Raw genomic sequence first — 14,904 nt, 5'->3', positions numbered from 1 at the left:
GGTCTTCTGGTACTCTGACCAGAGAATAAGAATCTGATTAGAATACTTTGGATATTGAACGATACCCCAAAAGCCATGAGTTAAATGCTTTCTCCTCGTGATGGTACTGCTGGGAAGGGATGGAACTTTTAAGACTTAGGATCTAGTAGCAGGCTTTTAGGTGATCATGACTGTACACTGAATTGGATTATGAAATGTGGGCCCACTCTCTTTTGCTGCTTAATGGTGAGATCTGCAGAGAGAGAGAGCAGATCTGCTCTGTCATATCCGCCTACCATGATGTGTTGTTTTGCCACAGGCTCAAAGCAATGGGGCCAATTGATCATGATCTGGACCCTCCAAAACTGTGAACCAAAATAAATATTTTCTATTTATAGTTTATTGGGATGGGAATATGGCCTAGTGGCAAGAGTGCTCGCCTCCTATACATGAAGTCCTGGGTTTGATTCCCAAGCACCACATACATAGAAAAGGCCAGAAGTGGCGCTGTGGCTCAAGTGACAGAGTGCTAGCCTTGAGCAAAAAGAAGCCAGGGACAATGCTCAGGCCCTGAGTTCAAGCCCCAGTGTGAAAGCACGGGTAACTGCAACGAAGACAGGACACGGGGGATGTGGTTCTGTGAGAAGAAGACAGGTGCTTTATTTTTGGGGTGTCGGGTTATATAGGGTTAGAGATCAATTCATAATTCCAAACCAGAATGATTTACAGCTCCATTCACACCAAGGATATCATTGTAACAAAAGACCAGATTAGCAAAAGTAAAGCTCTAATTAGCTTCCGAAAAACTCGATGGTCTTGACAATGGAATTCCCTAATACTGTGAAAGCCCTTCACTGGAGTAATTGGGTAGACAATACTACCCGTAAAAGCTCTTCTCCGGAGTAGTTGTGCAAACCCCTAAAAGCCCTTCTCCAGAGTAATTGTGCAGACAATACAACTCGTGAAAGCCCTTCTGCAGATTAGATTGGGCAAACAATACAACCCAGGAAAGCCCTTCTCCGGAATAGTTGGGGCAAATACAACCTGGGAACTTTCTATGGAAGGAGAATCTCATGACAAAAGTGGCTTTCTTTAGCCAATTAAACAGAGGAGATCCCTTAGGAGTTTTCCCTCACTGGCCCTTAGGTGTTCGAGGAAAGGCGTCGGAATTTCGTGCTGAGGCTAAGTTCCCTCACTGGTCAGAGGAATGTCCTTCCACACCCCAGGACTGGCAAGAAAAAAAAAAAAGATACAAAGCTATTTATAGTTTTTTGTCTCAATTTTTTCATAATAGTAATAGAAAGCTGACTAACTCACTGTAATATGGAGGTCAGATCTGGCCAGCGCCATCACTGGCTGTTGAGGGGTGTCAGATTGACTCCATCTCAGATTAGTTAAAGAGAGCAGAAGCCAACTCCATCTTCACTAAGATCTCCCCCACCCTATCCAGGGAAGTTCCCCTTCGCTGCGATAAGATTGTGTAAACTGCTGGACCACCTGAGTAGTGGAACATTCAAGGTTAAACCTGTGCCCTCCCATGAGTAGGCAAATCCGCCTGCGTCCTTGAGCCCCGCCAAATCCATGCACCAATTCTAACTAGAATGACAGGTTGGTTCAAACAGTTGCTATGAGACCGACTGTAACTGCACTGGCCACCTGCGTGTGACCAGCCATGCTCTGTAAGTGTTGTAACCTCATTGGCCACCTGTGTGTGGCAGGCTTGACCATGTGGTGTTTGCCTTTATAACCCGACCCCGTGGCAGGTCCCAGCTCCCAAGTCTGGGCCGTGACCCTGGCCGGTCAGTATTCTTTTTACATCCCCAATAAATCCATCTTTTTACTTGAGACTGTCTCTGAGTGGTGGACTCTTGGAGGGATGGGGGATTTTCTCCTCCCCCCCCCCACCCCATTACATTGTGGTCCCCTCCCATTACACCCACTGACTGAATTCTGGAAGCCAAATAAGTGTGAAGTCTGGGAGTTGCTGCATTCAGATTTTAGCTAAGTATTGGGGCACTCACCCCCCTATTTTGACACAGAATTCATAAACCCTCAGCTGTGAAGAGAATTCCTTTCCTATCAATCCTGACACTTTCCAATCTATAACCAACTTGAAAAAGGTAAGAGTTACTCTAAAACTGCAAAACTAACCAAAAATTGCTAAACTACTATGTAGTCTACAATAGTTTATTGGTATTTAAAAGTTAATTAAATGGAAAGCTGGGTGCTGGTTGCTCACACCTGTAATCCTAGCTACTCAGGAGGATGAGATGTGAGGATTTCAGTTTGATACCAACCGGGATAGGACAGTCTTCGAGACTCTTCTCTCCGATTAACCACCTGAAAGCCAGAAGTGGATCTGTGGCTCAAGAGGTAACCTTGAATAGAAAGCTCAGGGACAACTGCTGGGCCCTAAGTTCAAGCCCTGGGACTGGAACAAAAAAAGGAAAAAGGAACTTATTAAATGGCATAGTACTTCATGCATTTGAAGAGCAGCATTTACATAGTGTATTTAATTCTTCGGAAACCATTCAACTATAAAACAGAAGTTCTACATATCTACCGCATTAGTTTATGGAAATAATTAAATGAGTCAAGCTCCTTTAAATACCTAGTTAAATGCACAATAAGTGTCACGAATTGGAGCTGAAATGTAATTTAAAACATCATTGTTAAGTGTTTTTAAAATGAAATCCTAGATAACTTACATATAATATCCCTAGTTGCTTTATACACTATTAAAAATAATGCCCCTCACAACATTTTGGGTTCGAGCAACAACAAATGCTGGCGGGGACGTGGGGAAGGTAACCCTACTACACTGCTGGCGGGAACATAAACTAGTACAACCACTCTGGAAGGCAGTCTGTCTGCAAGCTCCTCAAAAAACCTAAACATAGGTCTCTCCTCCCAAAGGATGTCATTGGCATACACACACTCCTAGGCCTGAGAAAGGTACCATGTTTGTCTGGTGGGGGAAGATGCATGCAAAACTTCCTTTCAAATAAGTGATACATAAACCGAAGGCCAGTTCATTTGCGGTAAAAACTAAAGCCACCAAGTCAACTTAGATGCTGGTTCAAATATTTGGTTCCTCTAAGAAACTTGTCAGAGAGAGAAAGATGGCGCCGAGACAATAGGGAGGCACCCCGACTCGCACCAACTGAATAGCGAGCTGGGAACTCCAACACCCAACACTCCACCAAGAACCCAGCAAAACCAGCATCCAGAAGCAGTGGAGAAACGCAGGAAAACAAAAAGGAGCAAAAAAGAAGAACCGAAAACCTACACGGAGCCGGAGATTAATCGGGGCACCCTCCCCCCACCAGCCGGCCCTGGCCCAAACAGGGTCAGGCTGGGAAAGGGAAACCCGGCGATCGGCAGACAGGTTGCCAGGAGCGCAGAATCCATATAGCGGGAGACCCCACGGACACAAAGCAGGGTGCGGACCAAGACACACCCAGCAGCGACGAGAAGTTCGGGTCCACACCGGATTCGGACAAGGGAACCCAGCGCGGCAGAAAGAGGGAACGGGGGAGCCACCACGACACTTCGCCAACCCCTGAAGGGCCAACGGCGGTGCGGGACACACACACAAAGCAGCAAAAGTGAGTCCCCCATAATCCCTTCCCCCAACGGGAGACCCAAGCCCGACAAAGACGATATATCTCCCTCCCTCCCCCTCCCCACTCCCGTGGGAACAAAGATTCCCCAAATCAGGCGGGAAGCTCCCAGCAGGCACTGGGAAGCCAGTCTAGCAGGGGAAGGGCGGAACAGCCCCAAGCCCCCAAAGGTTCCTGAACTGGCAGAACCGGCCCCGTCCCCTTCCCAACAGGGGCCAGGGACGGCCGGCAGGGCAAGCCCCACCCGAGGCGCCTAGACCTTGCGGACTCTTACAACTAAAATCACAGGCGCTGGTGGGCAATACCAGCCCAGCAGGGTCACCTGAGCCTGATCTCGTTCCCCCTCCTCGAAGCGGAGGCGAGGTCTGAGGGTGCCAAGCCACACCCGGACAGTCGATCCCACTGGGCCCCACACATACTGCTTCCCCCCCCCAACGGACTCGCGGGAGGGCGCAAGCACAACCCAACAACCCAGGGCTCGCTCTGGGAGGCAGACCCCACTTAAGTGCCTGTTGTAGGGGACTCACAGTGCACAGGAGGGCGGGGCCCCGGCGAAAGCGCCCGCTCTGATAGGCGTGCCCTGCACTGGTGGGCGGGGCCACAGCGACAGCACCTGCTGACGCAGACACGCCTACACAGAAGGGAGGGAAGATCTACACAGACTTCCAGATGCGCAAATCACAAAGAAACATAACTCAGTTCATCAAAGGACAAGCCAACTCGCCAGCTCCAAAAAGCAGCACGACTGGAGAGGAGATGGAGAATAAAAAAGCAAATGAGGACATGTTAACAGGAATGATCGAAACCGTCAGAAATGAAATCAGAAAACAATTCCAGGAGTTTAGAGCGGAAATCTGGAAGGACACCCAGGAAGCCAAGAAAGAAATGGAAGCAAAACTGGATACAATGCAAGCCTCGTTTAAAGAAATGGAAGCAAAAATGGATACAATGCAAGCCGCCTTTAAAGAAAATCTCCACACCCTGAGAATTGAAATGCATGAAAAAATAGATTTAAAATACAACTCTTTAAAGGAAGAAATTTCCACGATCAGAGCTGATATGACAACCATGAATAGCTCTCTGACATCCATAAACTCCGCAATTGAAACCATAACACAAAGAGTGGACCATATGGAATCCAGAATCTCTCGCCTGGACGATGAAGCAGCTGACAACAACCAGAAAATGACCACACTCCAAGAAAAGGTGAAGCTTCAGGGAAGATTACTCCAGGAACTAATGGACAAAGACAAGAGATATAATCTGCGCATAATTGGAATAGAAGAAGGAGCCGAATATCAGAGCAGAGGGCTTAATCATGTTCTCAATAAAGTTATTGCAGAAAACTTCCCCAATCTCACAGGGGACCCCATCCAGGTAACCGAAGCCTATAGGACACCTGGCAGGCCAGACCCCAGGAAAACCACCCCAAGGCACATAATATTCAAGACTACAGACCTCAAGATTAAAGAGCAAATTCTGAATTCAGCCAAAGCGAAGAAGGAAACTTTTTTCAATGGGAAGAGGATTCGAATAACATCCGACTTATCCACACAAACTTACCAAGCTCGAAGTGAGTGGAAGAACACCATCCAAGTACTTCAGAATAACAATTTACAACCTCGGATCAAATATCCAGCGAAACTGGAGTTCACATTCGAAGGGAGAACCAGATCTTTCCACACCAAAGAGGAGCTAAAGGAGTATGTGAATAAAAAACCAGCCCTACAGCGAATATTAAGAGGGGAAGCCCACCCAACAGAGATCGTAAAAGACACACAGACAGATTCAGAAAGAAACTTCAATAGCCAAAGTCCAGCAGAAACACAAGCTCACTAAAGACAAGAAGAAAAAAAAAAAAAAAAACAGGAAAAAACAGCCCAACAAGAAAATGGAAGGAGAAAAAACACCCTTATCCTTGATCTCTTTAAATATAAATGGCTTAAACTCCCCGATCAAGAGGAGCAGACTGGCAGAATGGATCCGCAAGCAAAAAGTTGACATCTGTTGTCTACAAGAGACCCACCTTACAGCAAGGGACAAAAACAGGCTTCGAATGAAAGGATGGAGCAAGATCTACCAAGCAAATGCACCCACCAAAACGGCAGGTGTAGCCATCCTGATCTCAGACAAGCTGGATTTCTCTTTAAAGTCCACTCAAAAAGACAAAGAAGGACACTACATATTGATACAAGGAAAAATCCAGAATCAAGACATCACGGTGATAAATGTATACTCACCGAACAAAAGAGGCCCGACATATGTCAAGCAAATTCTCACAGAATTACAGAGCAAGATAGATGCAAACACAATCATAGTGGGTGACTTTAATACTCCTCTCTCTCCAAGAGACAGATCCAACACCCAGAGGATTAGTAAGGGAGCTGAGGACCTAAATAACACCATTGCCCAAATGGATCTAACAGACCTATATAGAACCTTCCACCCTACAGAGACCCAATACACCTTCTTTTCAGCAGCCCATGGATCATATTCCAAAATAGACCACGTCATAGCCCACACAAAGAACCTCAGCAAATACAAAAGAATTGACATCATCCCATGTATTATATCTGATCACAGTGGATTAAAGGTAACCCTCAACAACAAAGGATACCACAGAGCCTATACACACTCTTGGAGGCTAAACCCCACGCTGCTATCCAACACTTGGGCCACAGATCAAATTAAAGATGAAATCAACGAATTCATAAGCCACAATGACAAAGAAAACACATCACAAAGAAACCTATGGGACACAGCTAAGGCAGTACTGAGGGGCAAGATCATTGCACTCAGTACCCACATTAAAAGAATGGAAGCAGAGCAGATGAATACCCTCACGATGAAACTAAAACAACTGGAGAAACAAGAAATGACAGAATCTAAAACGACTAGGAGGGGAGAGATTACAAAGATTAAAGAAGAGATAAATCTGATTGAAAATAGAAAGACCATTCAACAAATAAATAAGACTAAAAGCTGGTTCTTTGAGAAAATAAACAAAATTGACAGACCCCTTGCAAGACTCACAAAAAAAAGAAGAGAAGAGACTCATATTCGTAAAATCAGGGACTCCACAGGAAAAATTACAACAAATACACACGATATTCAAACAATCATAAGGAGCTATTTCCAAAACCTCTACTCAACAAAAAACAATAATTTTACAGAAATGGATCAATTCTTAGAGAAGTACAAACTGCCCAAACTGAACCAAGAAGAAATAAATCAACTAAATAAACCAATAACTTACGGTGAGATACAGGAGGTAATCAAGAACCTCCCTACTAAGAAAAGCCCAGGCCCAGATGGATTCACCAATGAATTCTACAAAACCTTTAGTGAGGAGCTAATTCCAATACTCCTCAAACTCTTCCGCGAAATAGAAACGGAGGGAAAAATCCCGAACTCATTCTACGAAGCTAATATCATACTCATCCCCAAACCAGGCAAAGATCCAACAAAAAAAGAGAACTACAGACCAATATCACTAATGAACACAGATGCAAAGCTCCTCAATAAAATATTAGCTAACAGGATCCAGAAAGTGATCAAGAATATCATACATCATGACCAAGTAGGCTTCATCCCTCAGTCACAAGGATGGTTCAACATCCGTAAATCAATCAATGTAATTCACCACATAAACAGAACTAAAATCAAGAATCACATTGTTATCTCAGTCGATGCCCAAAAAGCCTTTGACAAAATACAACATCCATACCTATTAAAAGCTTTGGAGAGAACAGGAATAGAGGGAACATTCCTCAAAACAATAAAAGCCATATACAACAGACCAACTGCTAATATCATATTAAATGGAGAGAAACTTAAATCATTCCCCCTAAACACAGGAACAAGACAAGGATGCCCACTCTCCCCACTTCTGTTCAACATAGTACTGGAATCCCTAGCCATAGCAATAAGGCAAGAGGAGGACATCAAAGGGATACACATCGGCAAGGAAGAAATCAAGTTATCCCTATTCGCAGACGACATGATCTTATATCTCAAGGACCCAAAAAACTCAGTACCCAAACTCCTACATCTAATAAACCAATTTGGCAAAGTAGCAGGATACAAAATCAATCCACAAAAGTCAGCAGCTTTTCTGTACACCAGCAATAGACAAACAGAAAAGGAAATTATGGAAACGATTCCATTTACAGTAGCCAAAAAAAGAATAAAGTACCTAGGGATCAACTTAACCAAGGACGTGACGGACCTATTCAATGAAAACTACAAAAATCTAATAAGGGAAATCAAAGAAGACACAAGGAGATGGAAAGACCTCCCATGCTCATGGGTAGGCAGAATCAATATAGTGAAAATGGCCATACTGCCCAAATTGTTATACAAATTCAATGCAATACCTATCAAAATCCCAGCCACATTCTTCACTGAAATAGAGAAACCAATCCATAAATTCATATGGAACAGCAAAAAACCTAGAATAGCCAAAGCAATTCTAGGCAAAAAACATAGTGCAGGAGGTATCACCATACCAGACTTCAAGCTCTACTACAAGGCCATCATAACAAAAACAGCATGGTATTGGTATAAAAACAGATCGGAAGACCAGTGGATTAGAATTGAAGACCCAGAAATAAAACCGCACTCTTACAGCCAACTGATATTCGACAAAGGAGCTAAAGACATACAATGGAATAAACATAGCCTCTTCAACTACTGGTGCTGGGAGAACTGGGCAGCCATATGCAGAAAACTCAAAGTAGACCCAAGCCTATCACCATGCACCAAGATCAACTCAAAATGGATCAAGGACCTCAACATCAGACCTGAATCCTTGAAACTACTGAAGGACAGAGTAGGAAAGACACTAGAACTTATAGGCACAGGAGGGAACTTCCTGAATAGAGTCCCAGGCGCACAACAAATAGGGGAAAGACTCAACAAATGGGACTACTACAAATTAAAAAGTTTCTGCACAGCTAAGGTCATAGCCACCAAAATAGAAAGACAGCCAACGATATGGGAAAGGATATTTACCAGCACAGCAACAGACAAAGGCCTGATATCTGTCATCTACAGAGAACTCAAAAAACTAAGCCACTCCAAGCCCAATAAACCTATTAGGAAATGGGCAAAAGAGCTAAAGAGAGACTTCACAAGAGAAGATATAAAAATGGCAAAGAAACACATGAGGAAATGCTCAACATCCCTGCTAGTAAAGGAAATGCAAATAAAAACAACCCTGAGATACCACCTCACCCCAGTTAGAATGGCCTATACTCTGAACTCAGGAAACAACAAATGCTGGAGGGGCTGTGGGGAAAGAGGAACCCTTCTCCATTGTTGGTGGGAGTGCAAATTAGTACAGCCACTTTGGAGAACAGTATGGAGGTTTCTCAAAAAGCTCAATATAGACCTACCCTATGACCCAGCCATACCACTCCTAGGCATCTATCCTAAACAGCAAAACCCAAGATATCAAAAGGACATTTGTACTTCCATGTTTATCGCAGCACAATTCACAATAGCCAAAATTTGGAAACAACCCAGATGCCCCTCCACAGATGAATGGATCCAAAAAATATGGTACTTATACACAATGGAATACTACATAGCGATTAGGAATGGTGAAATATTGTTATTTGCAGGGAAATGGTCAGAACTCGAACAAATAATGTTGAGTGAGACAAGCCTAGAACACAGAAAACAAAGGGGCATGATCTCCCTGATATATGACTGTTAACAAAGGGAGATGGAGAGACAGTAGAGACCAAGTCTGTGATCACTGTATATGTGCTTGATACATTGTATACTGCATATGGGTCTACCTGACCTAGACAAGGGATGGGAAAACAGGTTGTAAGATACCACAAGAAATGTACACAATGCCCTACTATGTAACTGCACCCTCTTTGCACAGCACCTTGTAAAAAAAAAAAATTTATGTTCAATTGATAATAAAAAAAAATTAAAAAATAAAATAAAAAATAAAAAAAAAAAAAAAAAAAAAAAACCTAAACATAGCTGGGCGCCAGTGACTCACGCCTGCAATCCTAGCCACTCAGGAGGTTGATATCTGAGGATTGTGGTTGAAAGCCAGTCCTGGCAGGAAAGTCCATGAGGCTCTTGTCTCCAGTTAACCACTAGAAAACCAGAAGTAGTGCTGTGGCTCACGTGCTAGAGCACTAGGCCTGAGCTGAGGAGCTCAGGGACAGCACCCAGGCCCAGAGTTCAAGCCCCCCAGCCATTCCACACCTGGACATCAACCCAGAACGTCATGAACCAGGATATGATAAGGACACCTGCACATCCGTGTTTGTTCCTGCACCATTCCAAGATATGGAAACAACCCTGATGCCCCACAATAGAGGAGTGAACCCCAAAGAAGTGATACCTATACACAATGGAATTTTACACAGCCATTAGAAAGAATAAAATAATGTCATTTGCAAGGAAATGGACGGACCTAGAACAAATCATATTAAGTGGGATAAGCCCAGATCAGAGAGACAAGTAGTGCATGTTCTCCCTGACATTCAGAAGTTAGTTCTAGAATGCACTGAGATATGACAGATTACACAGGTTTCTGGATACTCACATACAGTGAGACCATAGGGGGATGGCCTTAGGAGGGAATAACAAAGGTACAATACCCAATCACATTTTCATATGTATATAAAATAATATACATGCTTAAACAAACTCCAAAGATAGGGAAACAAAGGACTTTATTTTCTTTTGGTCAATCATGGGACTTGAACTCGGAGCCTGGGTACTGTCCCTGAGCTCTTTTGCTCAAGGCTAGCACTCTACCACTTCCAGCCACAGAACAATTTCTGGTTTTTTAGTGGCTAATTGAAAGTAAGAGTCTCATGAGGTCTTTTCTGCCGGGGCTGGCTTTGAACTAGGATCCTTAGATCTCAGACTCCTGTGTAGCTAGGATTACAGGCGTGAGCACTCTGCACCCGCTACGATTTTTTTTCTTATTTTATTTTTTCTTTTTCTGATGATTCTGCATTTTTTATCGATATGTGTTGTATTCACGTGTATATCTGTGGGAGGGCGAGGGAAGGGCACAGAATCTGGAAAAGCAGGTGAGAAAGTACAGTAGTGAAGTGCAACTCATAGGGGGAGACCAAAGGGAGGGAAAGGGAGAGAGTGAGGGAACAGATCACACTGTATGAAAGGAAATGGACTTATTACTTGACACACGTAAATGTAACCTTGCTGTATATCACCTCTATACAACAATATATATAACAATAAAGTAAATTTTTAAAAATAATTGTCCCCCAAAATTGACATTTGCTTTTTCTTTCATCGGAAAATTTAAAGACATCGATAACAATATCTGTATTTACTTACCTTCAACTTCATCTGTTCTGGAAAACTTGGGAGAAAAATAATACTTAAAAATTTCCATCATAGGGCTGGGGATATGGCCTAGTGGCGAGAGAGCTTGCCTCGTATACATGAAGCCCTGGGTTCGATTCCCCAGCACCACATATACAGAAAATGGCCAGAAGTGGCGCTGTGGCTCAAGTGGCAGAGTGCTAGCCTTGAGCAAAAAGGAAGCCAGGGACAGTGCTCAGGCCCTGAGTCCAAGGCCTAGGACTGGCTAAAAAAAAAAAAAAATCCATCATAAATTAAATAACATTATTTTATTACGTAATATTGCTTCTGTCAACTTAATAAAAGGTGTATTTAAAAACAAGTTAATTCAGGAGGCTGAGATCTAAGGATTGTGGATTGAAAGCCAGCCTGGGCAGGAAAGTCCGTGAGACTCCAGTTAATCACAGAAAAAGCCAGAAATAGTGTTGTAGCTCAAGTGATAGAGTACTAGCCTTGAGCAAAAGGAGCTTAGGAATAGTGCCCAAGCCCAGAGTTCAAGGCCCAGGACTAACAGAAGGAAGGAAGAGAGGGAGAGAGGGAAGGAGGAAGGAAGGAAGGAAGGAAGGGAGGGAGGGAGGGAGGGAGGGAGGGAGGGAGGGAGGGAGGGAGGGAGGGAGGGAGGGAGGAAGGGAAGGAAGGACAAACCATATGTTAATACTGAGTTAGAGGATATAAATCTTTCCTGATGCTAAAAATGTTCCACTGCTTGAAAACTGGCATTGCATTCTCTCTGCGTTTCTGGTTGAAGCTTGCCTTTTTAAAGCGTGAAGCAAGAGTGACATCTGGTGTTTGCTGTGTTTATCACATACCACTATGCCTTTGGAATTGTATTCATTTGTATTTTAAGGCTGCTTTCTACCAAAAAGTAAAAGTCTCTAAGAGTTGCACTTTTCATACTTCATGTTTACAGAATATTTTTAGATAAAACATGCAGATTGAAAAAGTAATACAGGATGTGCTATAATAATGAAAATCAATCTCAGAATATTTTATTATATTCTAAGTTAGTTTCAATATTTTGAATTTCAAAAGCCCCAACATGGTCATTCTATTTCTCTTGTTTGATTAGTAGAGAGATAAAAATATCATTTTTTACATTACAAAAACATACATTGATTCTTCTGAACATGTGGGTGAATTGCAGATTCTTCTCACAAATGATTTATTTGCCAGTGCTCACATGTGCAATCCCTGCTACTCAGAAGGCTGGAATCTGAGGACGGCATTATCAGGGCAGCGTGGGCAGGACAGCCCAGGCGAGTCTCACCTCCACTTACCCTCTGAAACACGAGAAGTTAAGTATGGTTCAAATGGAAAGTGCTAGCCTTGAGCAGAAATGCTCAGGGACAGTGCCCAGGCCCTGAGTTTAACACCCCACCCCACCCCAACTTCCTTTCTGAAATGGCAAGACAATGTAAAAACTTTAGTGCTACACAGTTTGGCAGTACTATAATTCATGTCCCATATAGCAAGAGGATATTGAGCTGTTTAGCTCATTCTCCTTGATACACGTCAACGTGGGAGTGACAGTTGGGTGGTGATAATTCATTGGGGCCACAACCTTGTACTTCTGTGACACTGGCAACAAAATACTGGTAAGTCCAGAAATGTGAATGAGAGACACACACATGCAAGATTTTTTTTTTTTTTGTCAGTGGTGGGGCTTGAATTCAAGGTCTGGGTGCTGTCCTAAGCTCTTTCTGCTCAACGCTAGCACTCTACCACTTTGAGGCATGGGGCCACTTCTGGTTTTTGAGTAGTTAATTGGAGGTAAGAGTCTCACCAGCACCTTGCTGCCATGGCTGGCTTTGCTCCACAGTTCTCAGATCTCAGCCTCCTGAGTAGCTAGGATTAGGGGCATGAGCCACTGGTGCCCAGCTCACTTATCTTTTTTTTTTAAATTTAATTTATTTATTAATTGAACACAAATTTTTTGGACAGGGTGTTGTGCAAAAAGGGTACCGTTACATAGTAGGGCAGTGTGTACATTTCTTGTGATATCTTACGTCCTGTTTTTCTTTCCCTTCTCTAGGTCAGGTAGACATATATACAATATACAATGTATCAAGAACATATACAGTAGCCACGTGGCCAAGCCCAAGAAAGTTCGCCTAGGGCTTTAAATGTAATGTCGATATTAGACAATATGTCGACAGTAGTCTTATATGAACGTACATACATAGCTTTTGAGCTATTGTATTCCACTGAGAGGTCAATTTTTGACCTTTATATGTTGAGTAGTTGTTTGGTTTTAGTTACATACTGTTGGGTCGCTGCCCCAATCCTGTGGGGAATACCATTTGACAAGCAGTTTTTGGTTTCACAGACTTGGTCTCTACTGTCTCTCTGTCTCCCTTTGTTAACAGTCATATATCAGGGAGATCATGCCCCTTTGTTTTCTGTGTTCTAGGCTTGTCTCGCTCAACATTATTTGTTCGAGTTCTGGCCATTTCCCTGCGAATAACAATATTTCACCATTCCTAATCGCTATGTAGTATTCCATTGTGTATAAGTACCATATTTTTTGGATCCATTCGTCTGTGGAGGGGCATCTGGGTTGTTTCCATATTTTGGCTATTGTGAATTGTGCCGCGATAAACATGGAAGTACAAATGTCTTTTTGATATCTTGAGGTTTGCTGTTTAGGATAGATGCCTAGGAGTGGTATGGCTGGATCATAGGGTAGGTCTATATTGAGCTTTTTGAGAAACCTCCGTAGTGTTCTCCAAAGTGGTTGTACTAATTTGCACTCCCACCAACAATGGAGAAGGGTTCCTCTTTCCCCGCACCCCCTCCAGCATTTGTTGTTGCCTGAGTTCAGAGTATAGGCCATTCTAACTGGAGTGAGGTGTTATCTCAGGGTTGTTTTTATTTGCATTTCCTTTACTACCAGGGATGTTGAACATTTCCTCATATGTTTCTTTGCCATTTTTTATTTCTTCTCTTGTGAAGTCTCTCTTTAGCTCCTTTGCCCATTTCCTAATTGGTTTATTGGGCTTGGAGGGGCTTAGTTTTTTTAGTTCTCTGTAGATGACAGATATTAGGCCTTTGTCTGTTGCTGTGCTGGTAAGTATCCTTTCCCATATCATTGGCTGTCTTTCTGTTTTGGCAGCTCACTTATCTTGAAGAGAAGAATAAAATACATTGAAGGTAATATTTCCTTTCGATTGGTTGCCAACTCAGCTTAGCCTTAAACACAGGGTTCCAGTAGAATTATGAAGAGTCCAGAGGTGAATAAAGTGTCCCATAGATAAAGCTTTCTTCCCATCCAGCTCATATTAACTTCTATTTCAAAGACACAGTACCTAGGAAAATAGGTAGGAAAAAAGTCAATAAGAAATCACATGTAGGGCTGGGAATGTGGCCTAGTGGCAAGAATGCTTGCCTTGTATACATGAAGCCCTGGGTTTGATTCCCCAGCACCACATATATAGAAAATGGCCAGAAGTGGCGCTGTGGCTCAAGTGGCAGAATGCTAGCCTTGAGCAAAAAAAGCCCGGGACAGTGCTCAGGCCCTGAGTCCAGGCCCAAGAGTGGCAAAAAACAAAACAAAACAAAACAAAACAAAACAAAAAAACAACAAAGAAACCACATGTAGGGGCTGGGAATGTGACTTAGTGGTAGAGTGCTTGTTTAGCATACATAAAGCCCTGAGTTTGATTCCTCAGTACCGCATAAGCAGGAAAAGCTGGAAGTGTTGTTGAGGCTCAAATGGTAGAGTGCTTGCTTTAAGCAAAAGAAGCTCAGGGACAGTGCCTGAGCCCTGAGTTCAAGCCCCAGGACTGACAACAACAACAACAATAATAAGTCACATGTTGTATTTGGACTATTAAATAATAATCCTAAACCAACTATTTTGATTCAAATTTGAGAATAAAAGAAGTTCTCATAGAATTTATGGAAAAGTGTAAAAGGAAAAGGAAAATTAATACTA

This window comes from Perognathus longimembris, chromosome 22 (genome assembly GCF_023159225.1).
Source record: "Perognathus longimembris pacificus isolate PPM17 chromosome 22, ASM2315922v1, whole genome shotgun sequence".
In the NCBI taxonomy this organism is placed as follows: Eukaryota; Metazoa; Chordata; class Mammalia; order Rodentia; family Heteromyidae; genus Perognathus; species Perognathus longimembris.
The sequence above is the reverse complement of the archived record's forward strand: the minus strand, read 5'-3'. Positions refer to the sequence as shown.